Source organism: Humulus lupulus, chromosome 3, assembly GCF_963169125.1.
Source record: "Humulus lupulus chromosome 3, drHumLupu1.1, whole genome shotgun sequence".
Classification (NCBI taxonomy): Eukaryota; Viridiplantae; Streptophyta; class Magnoliopsida; order Rosales; family Cannabaceae; genus Humulus; species Humulus lupulus.
Window position 1 is genome coordinate 7,830,352 of NC_084795.1, and position 22,419 is coordinate 7,852,770.

General features: G+C 37.5%; 1 non-coding gene across 1 annotated transcript; it reads left to right on the forward strand.

The window, feature by feature from the left end:
• Positions 1–11,938: 11,938 nt before the first annotated feature.
• On the forward strand, positions 11,939–12,045 carry LOC133827722 (small nucleolar RNA R71). Its single transcript, XR_009890374.1, has one exon. It is a non-coding gene; the product is annotated as a small nucleolar RNA R71 (small nucleolar RNA).
• The last annotated feature ends 10,374 nt before the right edge of the window (positions 12,046–22,419 follow it).

The following is a 22,419-nucleotide window of genomic DNA, read 5'->3' on the forward strand; positions in this document are numbered from 1 at the left end:
GAAGCAGTTCAGAGCAATGGTAGGGGTCAGACCAGAAGCATCCACCTTAACTAACGTCCGGCAGCAACCGGGCGAAACATTGAAGAGTTACTTAACAAGATTTAATCTGGAAGTAGCCCGAGCTCGGGATGTGGATGACAGTGGACACCTCATGGCTATCCGAGCTGGCGTATTACCGGGAAGTGCCCTTTGGGACGACATGCAAGGGAAACCGGTAAGGTCAATAACCGAGTTTAACAGACGAGCGCAGAGGTTTGTCAATGTAGAGGAAGCGAGGTCGACGCTCAAAGCGACCTCCCAGTCCGAAACTACAACGATAAACATCAACTCTGCCTCAACCTCGGCGGACCGAGCGGCAACAAAGCCTGCCTCGGAGAACCCCTCCAAGAGGAAAAAGAACGAAGGAAGTAACCCCGAAGCTGAGGGAGGAAAGAAAAAGAAAGGGGAGAGGTATTTCTCCGTGTATAAGGTATACACCGAGCTCAATGAGTCTCGGGAGAACATATATCTGGCTAATGAAAACCAGGTCCCCTTTAGGCGTCCGGACCCGATGAGAAATCAAAAATCCAAGAGGGATTCCAATAAATATTGTCCACAGAGACACCGGACATACAACCGATGAATGTCGACAACTGAAGGACGAGATCGAAGGGTTGATCTCGAGAGGTTACTTCCGGCACTATGTCAAAAACCAGAATACTGGTCAGGCGGCCGCGAGCCAGAGAGTAGCCGCGCCTCCGACCACACAAAACAATAACTCCCGATCTCGGGAAGAAGATAGGCCCCCGCCGATAGATGGAGAGGATGTAATAACCACCTCGGGAGGGCCTCATCTCGCAGGAGGGGGCAGGAATGCCCAAAAGAGGTATGTTAACGAGTTGAAGACAGGGGACGAGTCTCCTTATGAACCCGAACCTAGGGCACCAAAAAGCCAGAGGATTGAAACACAACCGATAACCTTCACCGAGGAAGACACCTCCCATGTCCAGTTCCCTCATCATGATCCGCTGGTTATTACTCTTCAACTGGCCAATAAAAAGGTCCACCGAGTTCTCATAGATAATGGGAGCTCAGTCAACATCCTTTATAAAGCAACCCTCGAGAAGATGGGACTCTCCCTTCGCAACCTAAAAGCATGTGCAACTACTTTGTACGGCTTTTCAGGAGAAGGAACTGCCTGCATGGGATCTATTGAGCTCCCCATAACCTTGGGAGACTATCCAGTCTCGGTGACCAAGATAATGGAGTTCGTAGTAGTAGACTTACCATCTGCCTACAATGTGCTGCTCGGGAGACCCGCCCTGGTCGGGCTGGGGGCAGTTTCATCAGTAAGGCATCTGGCCCTTAAGTTCCCGACCCCTAGCGGAGTCGGGACGTTGAAAGGAGACCAATTGGCAGGGAGGGAATGCTATAGCATCTCCTTGAGGGGAAAGAAACAAATGAATGCTCAAGCACTCGTCATCGTACGAAACAAAGATGGAACGGTCTTACAGATTGACGAAGAGATCGATCCGAGGATTGAGGAGAAAGTTGACCTCGGACCTTTAGAGGAGCTCGAAGAAATTCAGCTCGAGGAAGTTGATCCCTCGAAGAAGGTGAAGGTCGGAAAACATCTCCAAGACGAGGCAAAATAGCAATTAATTTGTTTTTTGAAGAAAAACCAGGATGTCTTCGCGTGGTCGCACTCAGACATGGTGGGGATAAGCCCGAATGTAGCAAGCCACGCACTAAACATAGACAAAAGCTTTCCTCCGAAGCAACAAAAATGAAGACAGCTGGACGAAGATAGAAAGAAGGCGTTAAAGGAGGAGGTTGTCAGGTTAAAGGCAAACCGATTCATTAGGGATGCCTTTTACCCTGACTGGGTAGCCAATCTGGTGTTGGTCCCAAAGCCCAATGGGACGTGGAGAACATGTATTGACTACTCAGATCTCAACAAAGCTTGCCCAAAAGACTGTTTTCCGTTACCAAGGATTGACCAGCTCGTAGATGCCACGGCGGGGCATGGCCTGATGTCGTTCATGGATGCCTATTCTGGATATAACCAGATTCCCATGCATGCCCCCGACCAAGAACACACGAGCTTCATCACGGATAAAGGGCTATATTGCTATAATGTCATGCCATTCGGGCTCAAGAATGCTGGAGCCACATACCAGCGGCTCGTAAACATGATGTTTTCAGAAAAAATAGGGAACAACATGGAGGTTTATGTTGATGACATGCTTGTAAAGTCTCAACTCAACAAGAACCATGTTGATGACCTCGAAGAGTGCTTTGGCGTGCTCAGAAAATACAACATGAAGCTAAACCCTCAGAAGTGCACTTTCGGGGTATCTTCAGGAAAATTTCTGGGCTTTATTGTGAACTCTCGTGGAATCGAGGCTAACCCCGACAAGATCAAGGCCCTGATTGACATGCCCTCACCTCGAAGGCACAAAGATGTCCAAAGTCTTACTGGCAGGATGGCAGCCCTAAGCAGATTCATCTCGAAATCTACAGATCGTGGTCTTCCATTTTTCAACTTACTAAGAGGAGGTAAGAAGTTTGAATGGACAGAGGAATGCGAGCTGGCCTTTCAGGAGCTCAAAAAGCACTTAGCAGAACCACCCATCCTGTCAAAACCCGAAACGGGAGAAGTATTGTACCTATACCTTTCAACTACCGAACACGCGATAAGTGCAGTGCTCGTCCGAGAAGAAAAGAGGGTGCAAAGACCCGTTTATTACATCAGTAAAAGATTACTGGGGGCAGAGTCAAGATATCCATTGATGGAGAAACTCGCGCTCAGTCTAATTCATTCATCTCGTAAGCTCCGCCCCTACTTTCAGGCACATCCCATCCATGTACTGACTGATCAACCACTTAGGCAAGTCCTGTCTAAACCAGAAGGTTCAGGTCGAATTCTTAAATGGGCTGTTGAGCTCGAACAGTTCGAGATCACCTACCACCCGAGAACGACCATTAAGGCACAGGCATTGGCGAGCTTTATAGTGGAATGTACTGGCATAGCCAACGACGAGGTAATAACCACGGCCCACGAGCTGTGGAAACTTTATGTCGACGACTCGTCAAATGAAAATGGAGCGGGGGTAGGGGTCATTTTAGTTACCCCCGCGGGGAGCAGATTTCATTCTGCCCTAATATTTGATTTCAAAGCGTCGAATAATGAGGCCGAATACGAGGCTTTACTCGCAGGACTTCGTATAGCTAAGGAGCTCAAAGCTAAAGCAATACATTGCTACAGTGACTCCCAGCTAGTGGTTAATCAAATCTTGGGTGAATACCAGGCTCGCGGAACGAGAATGGCAGCTTATTTGGAGGAGGCAAAATCAGCGTTAGAGTGTTTCGAATTCTATACAATAGAGCAGGTTCCCCGCGAGCAGAACTCAAATGCAGATGCCTTAGCTCGACTCGCCACGTCCGCCGAAAATGAAGAGCTGAATGTTGTACCCATAGAACACCTATCAGCGCCTAGCATTAACGAGCCATAAGAGGAAGATGTGTGTATGATCGAGACAGAGCCGACCTGGATGACTCCGATAGTTGATTATCTCGAAAACGGAGTTCTTCCAAAAGATCGGAACCAAGCTCGAAAGTTGATGTATCAACTTCCCCGTTACACAATCTTGGATGGAAGGCTGTACCGAAGGGGATATTCCATGCCGTTACTCAGGTGCGTAACCCCTCCCGAAGCTAAGAAAATCATTGAAGAAATTCATGAAGGGTTCTGCGGAGATCACACTGGGGAGCACAGCCTGTCCAAGAAGATCATACGCCAGGGATATTTCTGGCCAACCATTAAAGCGAATTCTTTCGAGTATGTGAAGAAATGCGACAAATGCCAAAGATTCGCCACGATACCTCGAGCCCCACCATCCGAGCTGACCATGTTGACATCCCCATGGCCTTTCGCGGTATGGGGCATCGACCTCATAGGATCTCTCCCGACTGGCAAAGGAGGAGTGAAATATGCTGTAGTCGCCATGGATTACTTCACAAAATGGACGGAGGCTGAACCGTTGGCAAGTATAACCTCAAAGAAGATCCTTGATTTCGTTGTAAAGAGCATCGTGTGCCGATACGGAGTGCCAAGGAAGATTGTATCCGACAACGGAACCCAGTTCGATTGCAACCTATTCACCAATTTTTGTGAAAAGAACGGTATAATAAAGAGTTTTTCATCAGTGGCTCACCCTCAAGCGAATGGCCAGGTCGAAGCTGTGAACAAATCTCTCAAGAGTTCTCTAAAGAAAAAGTTGGAGGAAGCAAATGTAATGCCCCGAATTCTCCGTTGAGTTTAACGGCGTGAACAGTAGGCCGGGAGGGCCATACTCTCTTAATTATGTTATTAATTGATAAATGCATGTATATGTTGATTATATTATGATATAATGTGAAATGCATGCATGTGAGTCCATATTTCTATCCACAGGGGTGTTGATGGACCCAAAACGGGTATGTTTAAAAATTTATATATCGCAAGCGCACGAATCGTCCATATAGAATAGTGATCGTAAGCAAGGATGTCGAACCCAAAGGAGTTGTTTAAAATCGAAAATGAAACTATTTTAAATCAAAAGTAATAAATTCTAACCTAGTTCCAAAGATTGATAAGTTTCAATATCATGAACATAAAATAAAAGATTGAAAAATAAAGCTCTTTAAGATAATGAAAATAAACCAATGATGAGTTGAAAATAAGTGTTAAAAGAAAAGATTATTAAGATACTAGAATCCACAAAATGTAAGTTTAATAATATTTATTAGTATATTGATTCCCAAGTTTTAGTGATAGTTAAAATAATTTAAACTATCATTTTCCAAAAAAAGATTTATAATTTTAAGCACAATTTTCTTATAAAAAGATAGGATTTTTCTTCACTTTTCAAAATTATAATTTCAAAGCATTTAGTGTAAATCAATCTAATGAAATAACAAATAAATCAATGAACATTATTTATAAGGCAAAACATAATATTTTTGTTCTAAGCATGGATGTGTACAATTTAATGACACATCTTACACAAAGAATATTATGTTTATGCACTAATGAAGAACAAAGTGTAAAAATGTTCTAACAATCTAAAATACAAGATATTTAAGATGAAAGAAATATATGAAGAAGAAAAATCCATAGACTTTGTTGTATTACAAGGGAAATCAACATACAACATAAATATTACCTAGTTACAAGTTGCTTCATCATGATCTTAATAATCTTATGAAAAAGATTAGAAGCACATAACTAGAATAGAAATTACAAAATAAAAGACATACATACTTGCAAAATGCTCTTGAAAAACCCAAATGGAAGATAGAATAGTAGATAGAAAATGAGAGAAAAAGATGGTAACCAAAACATTAAGCACCCCCAAAAATGGTCTTCAAAACCCTTATTTATAGCCAAAATGAGATTATTAAAATAATCAATTTAAATTAAGTAAATTGATTAAATTAATAATAATATGGTAAGTAGGGGTAAATTGTAGGAGTGATGATGATTTTAGGGTAAAAATTGTGTAGAAAATGGGTAAAAATGTGGCATTTTAGACAAGGGGACAATGAGTAAATTTATGGGCTCAAGGGGTGTTTGGGGAGCAGTGACAGGCGGCTGGGGCGCCTAGGGGCCTGCTGGGCCGTACGGACGGGCTGGGGCTGGAGTGGGCCTGGGCGCTGGCTGCTTGGGCTGGCGAAGGAATGAAGTTGATGATGGAGTGAAGTGGAGAAAGGCAGCTGGGCCGTACGGATGGCTCAAGTGGTTTGAAGTCTCGGCAGGGAGTGAAGAGAGCTTGGCTTGCTGCGTGAAGAGGCTGGGAAGCTGACTTGGGTGACAGCTGGCGACAAGGAAGCATATATGCTGAAGGAGAGAAACGGTTGATGCAAGGGAAGCCAGGTGTGAGAAGCTGCAGGGGGAAGAGGGCACGGCTGAGGGCAGGCGGGCTGGGCCTGGGCAATGCGGGCTGGGCCAGGGGACAGGCGGGCTGGGCCTGGGCAGGAGGCACGGGCCTGGGCTTCACGTGGCTGGGCCGAAATTGTTACAAAAATGCTACAATTTCTTTGTTTCTTCCGCAAAAATGCCACAAATGAAATAATTATCCTACAAAATAAATTATAAACTAAATTAAAATTAAATATTTTCATTAATAAAATATACCATATAACTCCCATGAAAACATTAATTAAAATTTAATTCACATAACATTTAAGCTCAAAATTGCATCTTTTAACTCATTACTTAACAATATTAATTTTAAATAATTAAACTATAACATAACACAATAAAATATCTATAAAAACATATAAAAATCTAGAAAATTACAATAAGACTAATAAATGTAAAATTACTTAAAAACTTAATAAGTTAATTAAAAACTCAAGAACTAAGCAACAATTAGCATATAAAATATGGTAAAATAACTCTATTTTGTAGAGTTATCACACCCCCAAACTTAAAGTTTTGCTAGTCCTCAAGTAAAAGACAAATTAAAATACACATATATATATTATTATTATTTTTTTATTGGTGATATAAAAATGATTTTCTCAAAAATTGCACAATGAAAATAACTCTCATAAATTATTATGAATAAAAGTTAAGCTTATGTAATTAATTAAATTGTCAATTTTGCTTTTAGAAAATAGGTTTTCATTAAAATTATTTTTCACTTAAACTTATAGGAAATAAGAGTGTTTATGAAAAAATGTAATTTTTGTTACAAGCAAAATTGACCCTATAATTAAAAACAAAGCTTAAAAGTTATTCATATTTTTAAGAGAATTAAATTCAAACTCAATCAGGATTTTTATCATTGAAAATTAAAAATATCACCAAATTTTTTTTAAAATTTTTTTATGAAAATGAACAAATTAAAAAAAAATTACAAAACAACAACATATAAATAAATTTTTTATATTTTTTTTTTCAAACAAACATGACTAACTTAGATAAAACACAAAACATTAAAATTAATACAAAGCAAACATAAATAACACAAAACAAACACAATAAAACTTGATACCCCCAAACTTAATTTAAGCATTGTCCTCAATATGTCAAAATAGAAATATAAATTAAATTGAGAAGAGTGTAAAGTTTAGAATGGTCGTACCTTGATATTGTGCATTGCGAAGAGAGAACAAGATACAACGAACAAAAATTAAATCACACATAAAACAATAATACAAATAAATGTCAAGATCAAATAGGACTCAAAGAGCATGGTAAACAGGGTCCTCAAGGAGTATCTCATCCACTTCATCAGTTTTTAATTCTAAAAATGGTTTTAATTTTTGTCCATTAACTTTAAATATATCACCATTTTTAGGATTTTCAATTTCAATAGCTCCATGTGGAAAAACAATACGAACAATGTAAGGGCCAGACCACCTAGAGCGTAACTTTCCCGGGAATAGATGCAAACGAGAGTTGTATAAAAGGACTTTCTGACCTGGATAAAAATGTTTTCTCAAAATATTTTTATCATGGTAAAATTTCATGCGATCCTTATACTTTTTTGAATAGTCATAAGCATCATTCCTAATTTCGTCTAGTTCATTTAGTTGAAGTTTTCGTTTTTCACCTGCCTTGTCTAAAGAAAAGTTTAATTGCTTAATTGCCCAAAAGGCTCTATGTTCTAACTCAACAGGTAAATGGCACGCCTTCCCATACACAAGTCTGTAGGGTGACATGCCAATGGGTGTTTTGTACGCGGTACGATACGCCCATAATGCATCAGTGAGTCTTAAGGACCAATCTTTCCTAGTTGGATTCACAGTTTTTTCTAAAATGTGCTTAACTTCCCTATTAGACACTTCAACTTGACCACTAGTTTGTGGGTGATATGGTGTTGAGACTTTATGCGTAATGCCATATTGTTTCATCAAATGTTCAAATGGCCTATTACAAAAGTGTGCACCGTTATCACTAATTATAGCACGTGGTGAACCAAAACGAGAAAATATATTTTCTTTCAAAAAACGAAGCACAACTTTGTGGTCATTAGTGTGGCATGCAATAGCTTCAACCCATTTAGACACATAATCGACTCCAACAAGAATATAAAGATTACCAAAAGAGTTAGGAAATGGTCCCATAAAATCAATGCCCCAAACATCAAATATGTCAATAATAAGAATAGGATTTAAAGGCATCATATTTCTTTTAGTTAAACTTCCTAACTTTTGGCAACGTTCACAAGCTTTACAATAAACATATGTATCATGAAAGATAGTAGGCCAATAAAAACCACATTGTAAAACTTTAGCAGCTGTTTTCTTACCACTAAAATGTCCTCCACATGCATGATCATGACAGAAAGATATGATTTTAGATTGATCACAGTTTGGAATGCATCTTCTAATTATTTGATCAGGGCAGTATTTAAACAAGTAAGGATCATCCCAAATAAAGTTTTTCACCTCAGAATAAAATTTAGATTTATCATGCTTAGACCAATGAGATGGTATTTCTTTAGTGACCAAATAATTAACAATATCAGCATACCAAGGCAAGGAAGAAACATGCATCAATTGTTCATCAGGAAAAGTTTCAGTGATAGGGGTGGAATCATGTATAGTTTCAACAACTAGTCTAGATAAATGATCAGCAACAACATTTTCAGATCCTTTTTTATCACGTATTTCTAAGTCAAATTCTTGTAAAAGCAGGATCCAACGGATCAAACGAGACTTAGCATCTTTTTTCGACAAGAGATATTTTAATGCAGCATGATCAGAATAGACAATAATTTTAGACCCTAACAGATAAGATCTAAATTTCTCCAATGCAAAAACAACAGCAAGCAATTCTTTTTCGGTTGTGGAGTAATTTAATTGAGCATCATTTAAAGTTTTGCTAGCATAGTAAATTACATGAGGTATTTTTTCAAGTCTTTGTCCTAAGACAGCTCCTATAGCATAATCAGAAGCATCACACATTATTTCAAAAGGTATTTTCCAATCAGGAGGTCGAATAATGGGTGCAGTAGTCAACAAATTTTTTAATTTTTCAAAGGCAACATGGCAATTATTATCAAAGACAAAAGCATTTTCTTTTCCAAGTAAATGGCATAAAGGCCGAGAAATTTTGCTAAAGTCTTTTATAAATCTTCTATAAAAACCGGCATGGCCTAAGAATGATCTAATTTCTTTCACAGTTTTAGGTGGGGGAAGTTTTGAAATAAGGTCAACTTTAGCTTTATCAACTTCTATTCCATCAGATGAGATTACATGACCTAAAACAATTCCTTTTTTAACCATAAAATGACATTTTTCCCAGTTAAGCACAAGGTTTTTCTCTTTGCAACGAATTAAAACAAGTGAAAGATGGTGCAAACATTCATCAAAAGAGGAACCAAACACAGAAAAATCATCCATAAATACTTCAAGAAATCTTTCAACCATGTCAGAAAAAATTGAAATCATACACCTTTGAAAGGTCGCAGGTGCATTACATAATCCAAAAGGCATGCGACGATAGGCAAAAGTCCCAAAAGGGCATGTAAAAGTAGTCTTTTCTTGATCTTCTGGGGCGATGGGGATTTGGTTATACCCCGAATACCCATCAAGAAAACAATAATATGCATGGCCAGCTAATCGTTCAAGCATTTGATCAATGAAAGGTAATGGAAAATGGTCTTTTCTAGTAACATTATTCAGCTTTCTATAGTCTATGCACACTCTCCACCCCGTTTGTACTCTAGTAGGGATTAATTCATTTTTTTCATTTTCAACAACCGTAATCCCAGACTTCTTAGGCACAACTTGAACAGGACTAACCCATTGACTATCAGAAATAGGGTAAATGATACCTACGTCTAACAATTTTATGACCTCTTCTCTAACTACTTCTTTCATATTTGGATTTAATCTTCTTTGACATTCCCGAGAGGTTTTAGCATTCTCTTCTAGATGGATTCTATGCATACATATGGATGGGCTAATTCCTTTAATGTCTCAAATGGTCCAACCTATGGCTTCTTTATGTTTTCTAAGGACATCTAACAACTTGTTTTCTTGTTCTTTATCTAAAGCAGAAGCTATGATAACAGGTAAGGTTTCAGATTCTCCTAGAAAAGCATATTTTAAATTTTCTGGCAAAGGTTTAAGGTCTAACTTTGGAGACTCAGAAATTGATTGAACATGACCTAAGGGTGAAAAAGGTTCAACTTTGGTTTCATGTAAGGGTATAGACTCTACCAAAGAATTCACATCATCATTAGAGTCATCAACATGTAAGTTCATACCAAAGTATTTTTCACAAAAGTCAAGTAAGTCATTTCCATCATCTTCACATATACTATCTATCATGTTAACTTCATGTATTTCCTCACACTCAACAGATTTAGCAACATTAAAAACATTCAATTCAACAGTCATATTTCCAAAAGATAATTTCAAAACACCATTACGACAATTTATGATTGCATTAGATGTAGCTAAGAATGGTCTACCTAGAATGATAGGAATTTGAGCATGCATGTTTTCTACAGGTTGAGTATCAAGAACAATGAAGTCAACAGGAAAATAAAATTTATCAACTTTTATCAAAACATCCTCTATAATGCCTCTAGGAATTTTCACAGAACGATCGGCTAATTGAAGAGTTATAGAGGTAGGTTTTAGCTCACCAAGACCAAGTTGCTTATAAACAGAATAAGGCAATAAATTCACACTAGCACCCAAATCAAGTAAAGCTTTGTTAATAAAATGATCACCAATAATGCATGAAATTGTGGGACACCCAGGATCTTTATATTTAACAAGACTCTTATATTGAATAATGGAACTAGCTTGTTCAGTTAAAAACGCCTTTTTAGGAACATTAGTGTTTCTTTTAACAGTACAAAGATCCTTCAAAAATTTAGAGTAGGCAGGAATTTGTTTAATGGCATCTAAGAAAGGGATATTGATACTAACTTGTTTAAAAACTTCTAAGATGTCATTATATTGGCTGCCTTTTTTAATTGGAAGTAATCTTTGTGGGAATGGGGCTTTTGGAATGAAAGGATGGATTGGAGTTTCTCTGTTTGATGAGTCATTGAGATTAGAACTAGGAGGCTGACTCTTTTCGTTTTCAACCTCGGGTATGTAATCGGGTTTGACAATTTTCTTTCCAGACCTAAGAGTTGAAATTGATTTGACTTTTCCATTATGACTAGACTTTCCTATCTCATATTGACCTTTTGGATTAGGGATAGGTTGACTAGGGAATGTTCCTTTTTCTCTATCAGCTAAAGCAGTGGCGAGTTGTCCTACTTGTGTCTCGAGTTTGGTAATAGATTGAGATTGATTTTGTAGGATTTGTTGGGTGGATTGCATAAATTGTTGTAAAGTATCTTCTAAGGAAGGTTTTCTTTGTTGCGGATATGGTTGATTTTGTGGGGCATGAGCTTGGTTTTGTGTGTTGTATTGGTGCCCTTGATTCATTTGGGGTTGGTTTTGTCTCCATGAAAAGTTCGGATGGTTTCTCCAATTTGGATTGTAGGTGGACGAAAATGGGCTATCATTTGGTTTCCCATAAGTATGAAGTGCATTGGCCTCCTCAGAAAAGGCTTCTTGGTAGGAAGGGCATGATTGGGCATTATGGCAAGGACTAGAACATATAGAACAAACATCTTTTCTTGGTTGTATTGGAGAATTTATAGTTTGGCTTATGGCTAAAGCTTCTACTTTTCTCGCTAATTTGTCTAAGGATGTTCTTAAGTCTAATTCTTCTTTTACTTCATACCTTCCTCCTCTTTTTGGTGAATTAGTTGACCTAGACCTAGGATCAAAATAATTCCATTGTTGTGAATTGACAGATAAATCTTCAAGGGCGTCCCACGCCTCTTGTCCTTGAAATTTTAAAAATTTTCCAGTATGCATAGATTGAATCATTTGACGATTAGAGGGAGTCAAACCATCATAAAAATATTTTACAAGTCTCCATTTTTCAAAACCATGATGAGGACATTTTAATAATAAATCTTTAAATCTTTCCCAACATTCATAAAACTCTTCATTATCTTTTTGAAAAAACTCGGAGATTTCTCTCCTTAGACTATCAGTTTTAGACATAGGAAAAAATTTCAGTAAGAATTTATTATAAAGTTGATCCCATGTAGTTATAGACCCCGTGGGAAGGGAATTTAACCAAGCTTTTGATTTTTCTTTTAATGAAAAAGGGAACAATCTTAGTTTGACCGACTCATCAGAAAAATTTTGAAATTTAAATGTTGAGCAAATTTCTAAGAAATCTTTGACATGCATGTAAGGATCCTCTCTATCTAACCCATAAAAAGATGGCAATAATTGAATGATTGCGGGTTTAAGCTCAAAATGAGTAGCAGAAGTAGTAGGTAAAATAATGCATGACGGAGCATTAGATGAAATAGGTGCAAAATATTCAAGCAAAGTTTTTTCAGGCACAACATTTTCATCAAGAGGATTAGCAATAGGTTCCATGATGCTCAAATTTTTACTAACACTTTCAATTTCAAACAAAGATAAACGTCTTTTTACCAATCGTTTTTTAGAGTTACGTTCCCAATGATGCATACAATTTTTCACAAACAAGGCAACAAGGATAATCTCAAACAAGCAATTTTCTGATGTGGAAGATCAGTTAAAACCGCAACCACAGAGCATACTTAGAATTTTTAGAGATTTTACAACAATATAATTCTTATGGTTTACTTGTCCCCAGGCCTATTTGATTCCACTTACTCGCGCACTACTAACAACTCCCCGAGGTTAATTAGTAGAGGCGGATGGGAATTTTGGTCAAATTTCCTTTAAGCAAGAATTGCTTATGGTGAAAGGACAAGATTTAGATTTTTTTTTTTTTTTTTTTTTTTCAAGTATTTTTCACAATATTACACTAAAATATTAAAGAAGACAAAGAAAAATAAGGCAAAAATTAAATAAGACTAAAATTTAGGCAAGAGTAGGGAGGCATAGCATGCCATCAACCATAACAAAATTAAGGTAAAAACTAGGAGGCACAAGTGCCATCAACTTAAACATAAGATAGAGGACTAGGAGGCAAAAATTGCCATCAACTAGCTAGGAGGCAAAATTGCCATCAACTAGTAATTTGCGGAATTTAAATAAAATAAAATTACAACAAAATTATAACAAAATTAGGAGGCACAAGTGCCATCGACTATAAAAATTAAAATGATAGATAGGAGGCACAAGTGCCGTCACTAAAAAAAAACAATAAATATAGAAATATAAGTATATTTTTTATGGGTGGTTGAACCGTCCCAACTTTCTTTTTATCTTTTTTTTTTTTTTTAGATTTTATAGATATATATTTTTTTAGGTTTTTTTTTTTTTTTTTTTTTTAAGTGCAAGAATTAAAATAACTAGTAGAAGAATTTACTAACCTTGAGATAATTTTTGTTTCTTTTCTCTTGCAACTCCCCGGCAACGGCGCCAAAAACTTGATGGACCCAAAACGGGTATGTTTAAAAATTTATATATCGCAAGCGCACGAATCGTCCATATAGAATAGTGATCGTAAGCAAGGATGTCGAACCCAAAGGAGTTGTTTAAAATCGAAAATGAAACTATTTTAAATCAAAAGTAATAAATTCTAACCTAGTTCCAAAGATTGATAAGTTTCAATATCATGAACATAAAATAAAAGATTGAAAAATAAAGCTCTTTAAGATAATGAAAATAAACCAATGATGAGTTGAAAATAAGTGTTAAAAGAAAAGATTATTAAGATACTAGAATCCACAAAATGTAAGTTTAATAATATTTATTAGTATATTGATTCCCAAGTTTTAGTGATAGTTAAAATAATTTAAACTATCATTTTCCAAAAAAAGATTTATAATTTTAAGCACAATTTTCTTATAAAAAGATAGGATTTTTCTTCACTTTTCAAAATTATAATTTCAAAGCATTTAGTGTAAATCAATCTAATGAAATAACAAATAAATCAATGAACATTATTTATAAGGCAAAACATAATATTTTTGTTCTAAGCATGGATGTGTACAATTTAATGACACATCTTACACAAAGAATATTATGTTTATGCACTAATGAAGAACAAAGTGTAAAAATGTTCTAACAATCTAAAATACAAGATATTTAAGATGAAAGAAATATATGAAGAAGAAAAATCCATAGACTTTGTTGTATTACAAGGGAAATCAACATACAACATAAATATTACCTAGTTACAAGTTGCTTCATCATGATCTTAATAATCTTATGAAAAAGATTAGAAGCACATAACTAGAATAGAAATTACAAAATAAAAGACATACATACTTGCAAAATGCTCTTGAAAAACCCAAATGGAAGATAGAATAGTAGATAGAAAATGAGAGAAAAAGATGGTAACCAAAACATTAAGCACCCCCAAAAATGGTCTTCAAAACCCTTATTTATAGCCAAAATGAGATTATTAAAATAATCAATTTAAATTAAGTAAATTGATTAAATTAATAATAATATGGTAAGTAGGGGTAAATTGTAGGAGTGATGATGATTTTAGGGTAAAAATTGTGTAGAAAATGGGTAAAAATGTGGCATTTTAGACAAGGGGACAATGAGTAAATTTATGGGCTCAAGGGGTGTTTGGGGAGCAGTGACAGGCGGCTGGGGCGCCTAGGGGCCTGCTGGGCCGTACGGACGGGCTGGGGCTGGAGTGGGCCTGGGCGCTGGCTGCTTGGGCTGGCGAAGGAATGAAGTTGATGATGGAGTGAAGTGGAGAAAGGCAGCTGGGCCGTACGGATGGCTCAAGTGGTTTGAAGTCTCGGCAGGGAGTGAAGAGAGCTTGGCTTGCTGCGTGAAGAGGCTGGGAAGCTGACTTGGGTGACAGCTGGCGACAAGGAAGCATATATGCTGAAGGAGAGAAACGGTTGATGCAAGGGAAGCCAGGTGTGAGAAGCTGCAGGGGGAAGAGGGCACGGCTGAGGGCAGGCGGGCTGGGCCTGGGCAATGCGGGCTGGGCCAGGGGACAGGCGGGCTGGGCCTGGGCAGGAGGCACGGGCCTGGGCTTCACGTGGCTGGGCCGAAATTGTTACAAAAATGCTACAATTTCTTTGTTTCTTCCGCAAAAATGCCACAAATGAAATAATTATCCTACAAAATAAATTATAAACTAAATTAAAATTAAATATTTTCATTAATAAAATATACCATATAACTCCCATGAAAACATTAATTAAAATTTAATTCACATAACATTTAAGCTCAAAATTGCATCTTTTAACTCATTACTTAACAATATTAATTTTAAATAATTAAACTATAACATAACACAATAAAATATCTATAAAAACATATAAAAATCTAGAAAATTACAATAAGACTAATAAATGTAAAATTACTTAAAAACTTAATAAGTTAATTAAAAACTCAAGAACTAAGCAACAATTAGCATATAAAATATGGTAAAATAACTCTATTTTGTAGAGTTATCACACCCCCAAACTTAAAGTTTTGCTAGTCCTCAAGTAAAAGACAAATTAAAATACACATATATATATTATTATTATTTTTTTATTGGTGATATAAAAATGATTTTCTCAAAAATTGCACAATGAAAATAACTCTCATAAATTATTATGAATAAAAGTTAAGCTTATGTAATTAATTAAATTGTCAATTTTGCTTTTAGAAAATAGGTTTTCATTAAAATTATTTTTCACTTAAACTTATAGGAAATAAGAGTGTTTATGAAAAAATGTAATTTTTGTTACAAGCAAAATTGACCCTATAATTAAAAACAAAGCTTAAAAGTTATTCATATTTTTAAGAGAATTAAATTCAAACTCAATCAGGATTTTTATCATTGAAAATTAAAAATATCACCAAATTTTTTTTAAAATTTTTTTATGAAAATGAACAAATTAAAAAAAAATTACAAAACAACAACATATAAATAAATTTTTTATATTTTTTTTTTCAAACAAACATGACTAACTTAGATAAAACACAAAACATTAAAATTAATACAAAGCAAACATAAATAACACAAAACAAACACAATAAAACTTGATACCCCCAAACTTAATTTAAGCATTGTCCTCAATATGTCAAAATAGAAATATAAATTAAATTGAGAAGAGTGTAAAGTTTAGAATGGTCGTACCTTGATATTGTGCATTGCGAAGAGAGAACAAGATACAACGAACAAAAATTAAATCACACATAAAACAATAATACAAATAAATGTCAAGATCAAATAGGACTCAAAGAGCATGGTAAACAGGGTCCTCAAGGAGTATCTCATCCACTTCATCAGTTTTTAATTCTAAAAATGGTTTTAATTTTTGTCCATTAACTTTAAATATATCACCATTTTTAGGATTTTCAATTTCAATAGCTCCATGTGGAAAAACAATACGAACAATGTAAGGGCCAGACCACCTAGAGCGTAACTTTCCCGGGAATAGATGCAAACGAGAGTTGTATAAAAGGACTTTCTGACCTGGATAAAAATGTTTTCTCAAAATATTTTTATCATGGTAAAATTTCATGCGATCCTTATACTTTTTTGAATAGTCATAAGCATCATTCCTAATTTCGTCTAGTTCATTTAGTTGAAGTTTTCGTTTTTCACCTGCCTTGTCTAAAGAAAAGTTTAATTGCTTAATTGCCCAAAAGGCTCTATGTTCTAACTCAACAGGTAAATGGCACGCCTTCCCATACACAAGTCTGTAGGGTGACATGCCAATGGGTGTTTTGTACGCGGTACGATACGCCCATAATGCATCAGTGAGTCTTAAGGACCAATCTTTCCTAGTTGGATTCACAGTTTTTTCTAAAATGTGCTTAACTTCCCTATTAGACACTTCAACTTGACCACTAGTTTGTGGGTGATATGGTGTTGAGACTTTATGCGTAATGCCATATTGTTTCATCAAATGTTCAAATGGCCTATTACAAAAGTGTGCACCGTTATCACTAATTATAGCACGTGGTGAACCAAAACGAGAAAATATATTTTCTTTCAAAAAACGAAGCACAACTTTGTGGTCATTAGTGTGGCATGCAATAGCTTCAACCCATTTAGACACATAATCGACTCCAACAAGAATATAAAGATTACCAAAAGAGTTAGGAAATGGTCCCATAAAATCAATGCCCCAAACATCAAATATGTCAATAATAAGAATAGGATTTAAAGGCATCATATTTCTTTTAGTTAAACTTCCTAACTTTTGGCAACGTTCACAAGCTTTACAATAAACATATGTATCATGAAAGATAGTAGGCCAATAAAAACCACATTGTAAAACTTTAGCAGCTGTTTTCTTACCACTAAAATGTCCTCCACATGCATGATCATGACAGAAAGATATGATTTTAGATTGATCACAGTTTGGAATGCATCTTCTAATTATTTGATCAGGGCAGTATTTAAACAAGTAAGGATCATCCCAAATAAAGTTTTTCACCTCAGAATAAAATTTAGATTTATCATGCTTAGACCAATGAGATGGTATTTCTTTAGTGACCAAATAATTAACAATATCAGCATACCAAGGCAAGGAAGAAACATGCATCAATTGTTCATCAGGAAAAGTTTCAGTGATAGGGGTGGAATCATGTATAGTTTCAACAACTAGTCTAGATAAATGATCAGCAACAACATTTTCAGATCCTTTTTTATCACGTATTTCTAAGTCAAATTCTTGTAAAAGCAGGATCCAACGGATCAAACGAGACTTAGCATCTTTTTTCGACAAGAGATATTTTAATGCAGCATGATCAGAATAGACAATAATTTTAGACCCTAACAGATAAGATCTAAATTTCTCCAATGCAAAAACAACAGCAAGCAATTCTTTTTCGGTTGTGGAGTAATTTAATTGAGCATCATTTAAAGTTTTGCTAGCATAGTAAATTACATGAGGTATTTTTTCAAGTCTTTGTCCTAAGACAGCTCCTATAGCATAATCAGAAGCATCACACATTATTTCAAAAGGTATTTTCCAATCAGGAGGTCGAATAATGGGTGCAGTAGTCAACAAATTTTTTAATTTTTCAAAGGCAACATGGCAATTATTATCAAAGACAAAAGCATTTTCTTTTCCAAGTAAATGGCATAAAGGCCGAGAAATTTTGCTAAAGTCTTTTATAAATCTTCTATAAAAACCGGCATGGCCTAAGAATGATCTAATTTCTTTCACAGTTTTAGGTGGGGGAAGTTTTGAAATAAGGTCAACTTTAGCTTTATCAACTTCTATTCCATCAGATGAGATTACATGACCTAAAACAATTCCTTTTTTAACCATAAAATGACATTTTTCCCAGTTAAGCACAAGGTTTTTCTCTTTGCAACGAATTAAAACAAGTGAAAGATGGTGCAAACATTCATCAAAAGAGGAACCAAACACAGAAAAATCATCCATAAATACTTCAAGAAATCTTTCAACCATGTCAGAAAAAATTGAAATCATACACCTTTGAAAGGTCGCAGGTGCATTACATAATCCAAAAGGCATGCGACGATAGGCAAAAGTCCCAAAAGGGCATGTAAAAGTAGTCTTTTCTTGATCTTCTGGGGCGATGGGGATTTGGTTATACCCCGAATACCCATCAAGAAAACAATAATATGCATGGCCAGCTAATCGTTCAAGCATTTGATCAATGAAAGGTAATGGAAAATGGTCTTTTCTAGTAACATTATTCAGCTTTCTATAGTCTATGCACACTCTCCACCCCGTTTGTACTCTAGTAGGGATTAATTCAATTTTTTCATTTTCAACAACCGTAATCCCAGACTTCTTAGGCACAACTTGAACAGGACTAACCCATTGACTATCAGAAATAGGGTAAATGATACCTACGTCTAACAATTTTATGACCTCTTCTCTAACTACTTCTTTCATATTTGGATTTAATCTTCTTTGACATTCCCGAGAGGTTTTAGCATTCTCTTCTAGATGGATTCTATGCATACATATGGATGGGCTAATTCCTTTAATGTCTCAAATGGTCCAACCTATGGCTTCTTTATGTTTTCTAAGGACATCTAACAACTTGTTTTCTTGTTCTTTATCTAAAGCAGAAGCTATGATAACAGGTAAGGTTTCAGATTCTCCTAGAAAAGCATATTTTAAATTTTCTGGCAAAGGTTTAAGGTCTAACTTTGGAGCCTAGTACCGCGAGCATGGAATGGCGAACACCTTAGACCTTACTATCAGTAGTGTAGGAAAAGTGTTGCCAATAACCATGAGTTTCTATTTGTATTAATTTTTTTGTTTTTGAATTTCATCAAATAAAAAGATCCATTTCGTTCAAATATGTTATTTCTTTTTATTTTTGCAATCTCTCTTAATTTAATAACCTATGGTCACACTCATAGGATATTAAGGGGGCATTATTGGTACATATACCATCAGCTTAAAAAATAAAATAACATATAAAAAAATATATATAAAGTATTTGGATATAACCAAATACGCGAGCCTAGATAGTTCGGACACAACCGAATTATCAAAAACATATAAAGTATTTGGATATAACCAAATACGCGAGCTGAGATAGTTCGGACATAACCGAATTATCAAAAACCGAAAACATTTGGAGTTAACCAGATGTGCAAACTTAACAGGTTTGGAACAAACCAGCCAAAAAACTAATCGATAATAAGTAGAAACCTAAACCTATTTCGAGATAAGTCGAGATCGAGGCTGGAATATCTTAAAGAAAATAGTTTCGAACTCTTAACCTCGGAGCAAAAACTGAGGAGGAGGAAAAGTGACTAAACAAAAAAGATATAACCAAATCATTCACATTACATACCATACAAGTACTTTCGGGTTCATGGTTAAAGTAATATTCGACCTTGACAAATAACGAGGTCGGAAGCGGATAATTTGAACAAACTATGCATGAATGCATCGAGTTTCGAGCCTAAATCCAAACCATGTTTGTATGAATAAATAAACATAACTGATTCATCAATATAAAATGTGCAAAATATTTCGAGCCAAGAAATGTAAAACATTTATAAGTCAATATGTAAAGAAATTGTATCAGCCCCGTGGGCATAAATTAAAATAATTATAAGGAACAAGGGGACGCAGCCCCAATAATGCTTTCCCCGAGATCAGGTTCAAGATGGAAGAGTCTCCTTGGCCTTCTCAGCCTCAGCAGCACCGGAGTCATCAGGACGAATAGCATGACTATCCTTCTGAGCAGCCTCTCGAGCAGCTACACTTGCCTCAAGACGGGCGTTCCACCGCTCAACATATGTGGCCTCGAGAGGGCCCAGGAAGCTGGTATCGAGGTCAGCATTATCAGCCCAAAGTTTGTACATGGCTTGGTCGACCGCTTTCTCCTTCTGCTCCTTATACTCGTCCAGTAGGCGGGCCTTCTCGCTCTCCATGAAGTCAAAGGTGACAGATTTCTCCTCTTCGAGCTTGGCATTGGCCTTCTCGAGACGAGTCTTCGCCTGCTCAAGCTCGGCATTCGTCCTCTCCAGCTCCTCGAGACGGGTCTTCATTTTTACAAGTTCAGACTTTGAGTCCTTGAGTTCGTCAGCCATCTTAAGCTCGAGATCCTTCGACTTTTGGGCCAGAGACATGCTCATGTGCACCTCGTTGGTCAGCTTATGGTTAAGCTGTGCTGAGACGACAAGGGCCTGAAATAAAAAGAACGAATTAGATTGTGAGCTGAGGTACAAACATTTAAAGGAGAGTTATGAAGGTTACCGCGGCAGTGAGCTCGATACTCTTGTCGTAAAGAGTATTGCAGTCCGAGGCCTTGTGCACATGGTCCCAATGGTCGGCGCCGAAGCCTGAAAAGCTCTGACCCACCCGAGAGAGGACATCCGAGCTGAGCATAGCCCCTTGGGTCCCAGCAGTGCCATCAAGCATGAACTCCTCGATATGAGGTCGGGCCGTCGGCAATTGGACCTTGGAGCAGAGGGTTTCTTCGAGGGCCGACCGACTGTTATTTGAGTATCGGTCGGAGGAAGCGAGAGGGGGACGGTCGAGCCAGATGCATCAACCTGGACAGTCGGCTCCGTGGTTGTGCTCGCAGTAGTCTGGGCCGTGGGGGTCGTCTCGTGGCGTCTGGGTACCTTGGATGGTCGGTCGGACCTCCGTGGTATTCTCGGACGTTTGCTCTTCTGGGCTCCAGCTCCCCCATCGCTAAAAAGCACAGCATCGAGGTCGGGATTCATGGCACCTGCGCAGTTCCAATCTTAGTTAGACAATGATAATAAGTTTGGAAAGAGAGAAGAAAACCAGGTAAAGAAATAACCTAACTGGAACTCTCCCCTAAGCTCGAGCTTGGGGACCATGAAATTCCCCCGTCTTCGGAGGAGGCGGGGGGAGTGCCTTCCCTATATGTGGGCGATAACCTCGAAAGGTCCCTATAATCGTTGGTCCCATACTGAACAGCTATCCCATTCCACACCTCGTCCGTGGTATACATGGTGTCGTATTTCCCGAGCCCACTATCAAACCTATGGACACAGTCATCTACCCAACTCCATATGTAGAAGTGGTATCTATCCTGTGGGCACGAGACTAACCTATTGGGCCTGTGTTTTAGTAAGGTGAGGGACCACATTCTCGAGGTAGGGAGGACTTTACCTTCATCCGAATCTGAGCTCGAGGCTTCACATTAGCCTCATTCCCAGACAGCGGACTCCTCTGGCGAACTGGAAGTGGTGGCCTCGTTTCTCTCCTCGGAGGAAGGGCGCCTGTGGGTAGGGGCACCTGCTCCCAGTGTTCATATTTTTTATTGGACCAGTCAAAGGTGGACTGGCCCTCCCCCAAAAGTCCGCACTTTCGGAGCTTATCCTCGTGTAAAAGGTATAAGAGAGACCTCCTGCCACGAGGGAGTTGGAGCAGGGTCTCTCTATGCTCCTTCATTGTCTCGTCAGGAGTGGGACGCTGAAAATTGGCTGAAAGATAACATATTTCTACTAAGTACGGATCTAAGAGCTAAAGTCACGAGCACATAAATAAAGATAACAGGAATACTTACGAATCCGCCTGAACGAGTAGTGTCGAGACGGGGACAGACCGTCTGTCCAGAAGAAGGCCCTTTTAAAATCAGGCGGATGATTGGGAAGATCTTCAAAGACCTTCTTCTCCTTGGGATAGCTTGAGATGTAATAAAAGCCATCCCCTCCCCGAGCTCGGGAGGGGTTACTTTTCAGACAAAAGAGATACAAGATCTCTTGAGGCGAAGGTCCTTTCCACCCCATCTCGTGGTATAAGGTCCTCAGGGCAGACAGTACCCTGTAAGAGTTGGTGTTGAGTTGGAACGGGGCCAACCCAACAAAATCCGTGAAGTCCTTGAAGAAAGACTTCAAGGGCCACAGTACTCCTGCCCTCATGTGCTCCTGGCTCCACGCCTCATACTTCAACTTGGCGTCAGGGCCCCCAAGGGCGAAACAGCTTCGCTCATGGTCGACCGGAGCTCGACACTTCAAGGAGCCTG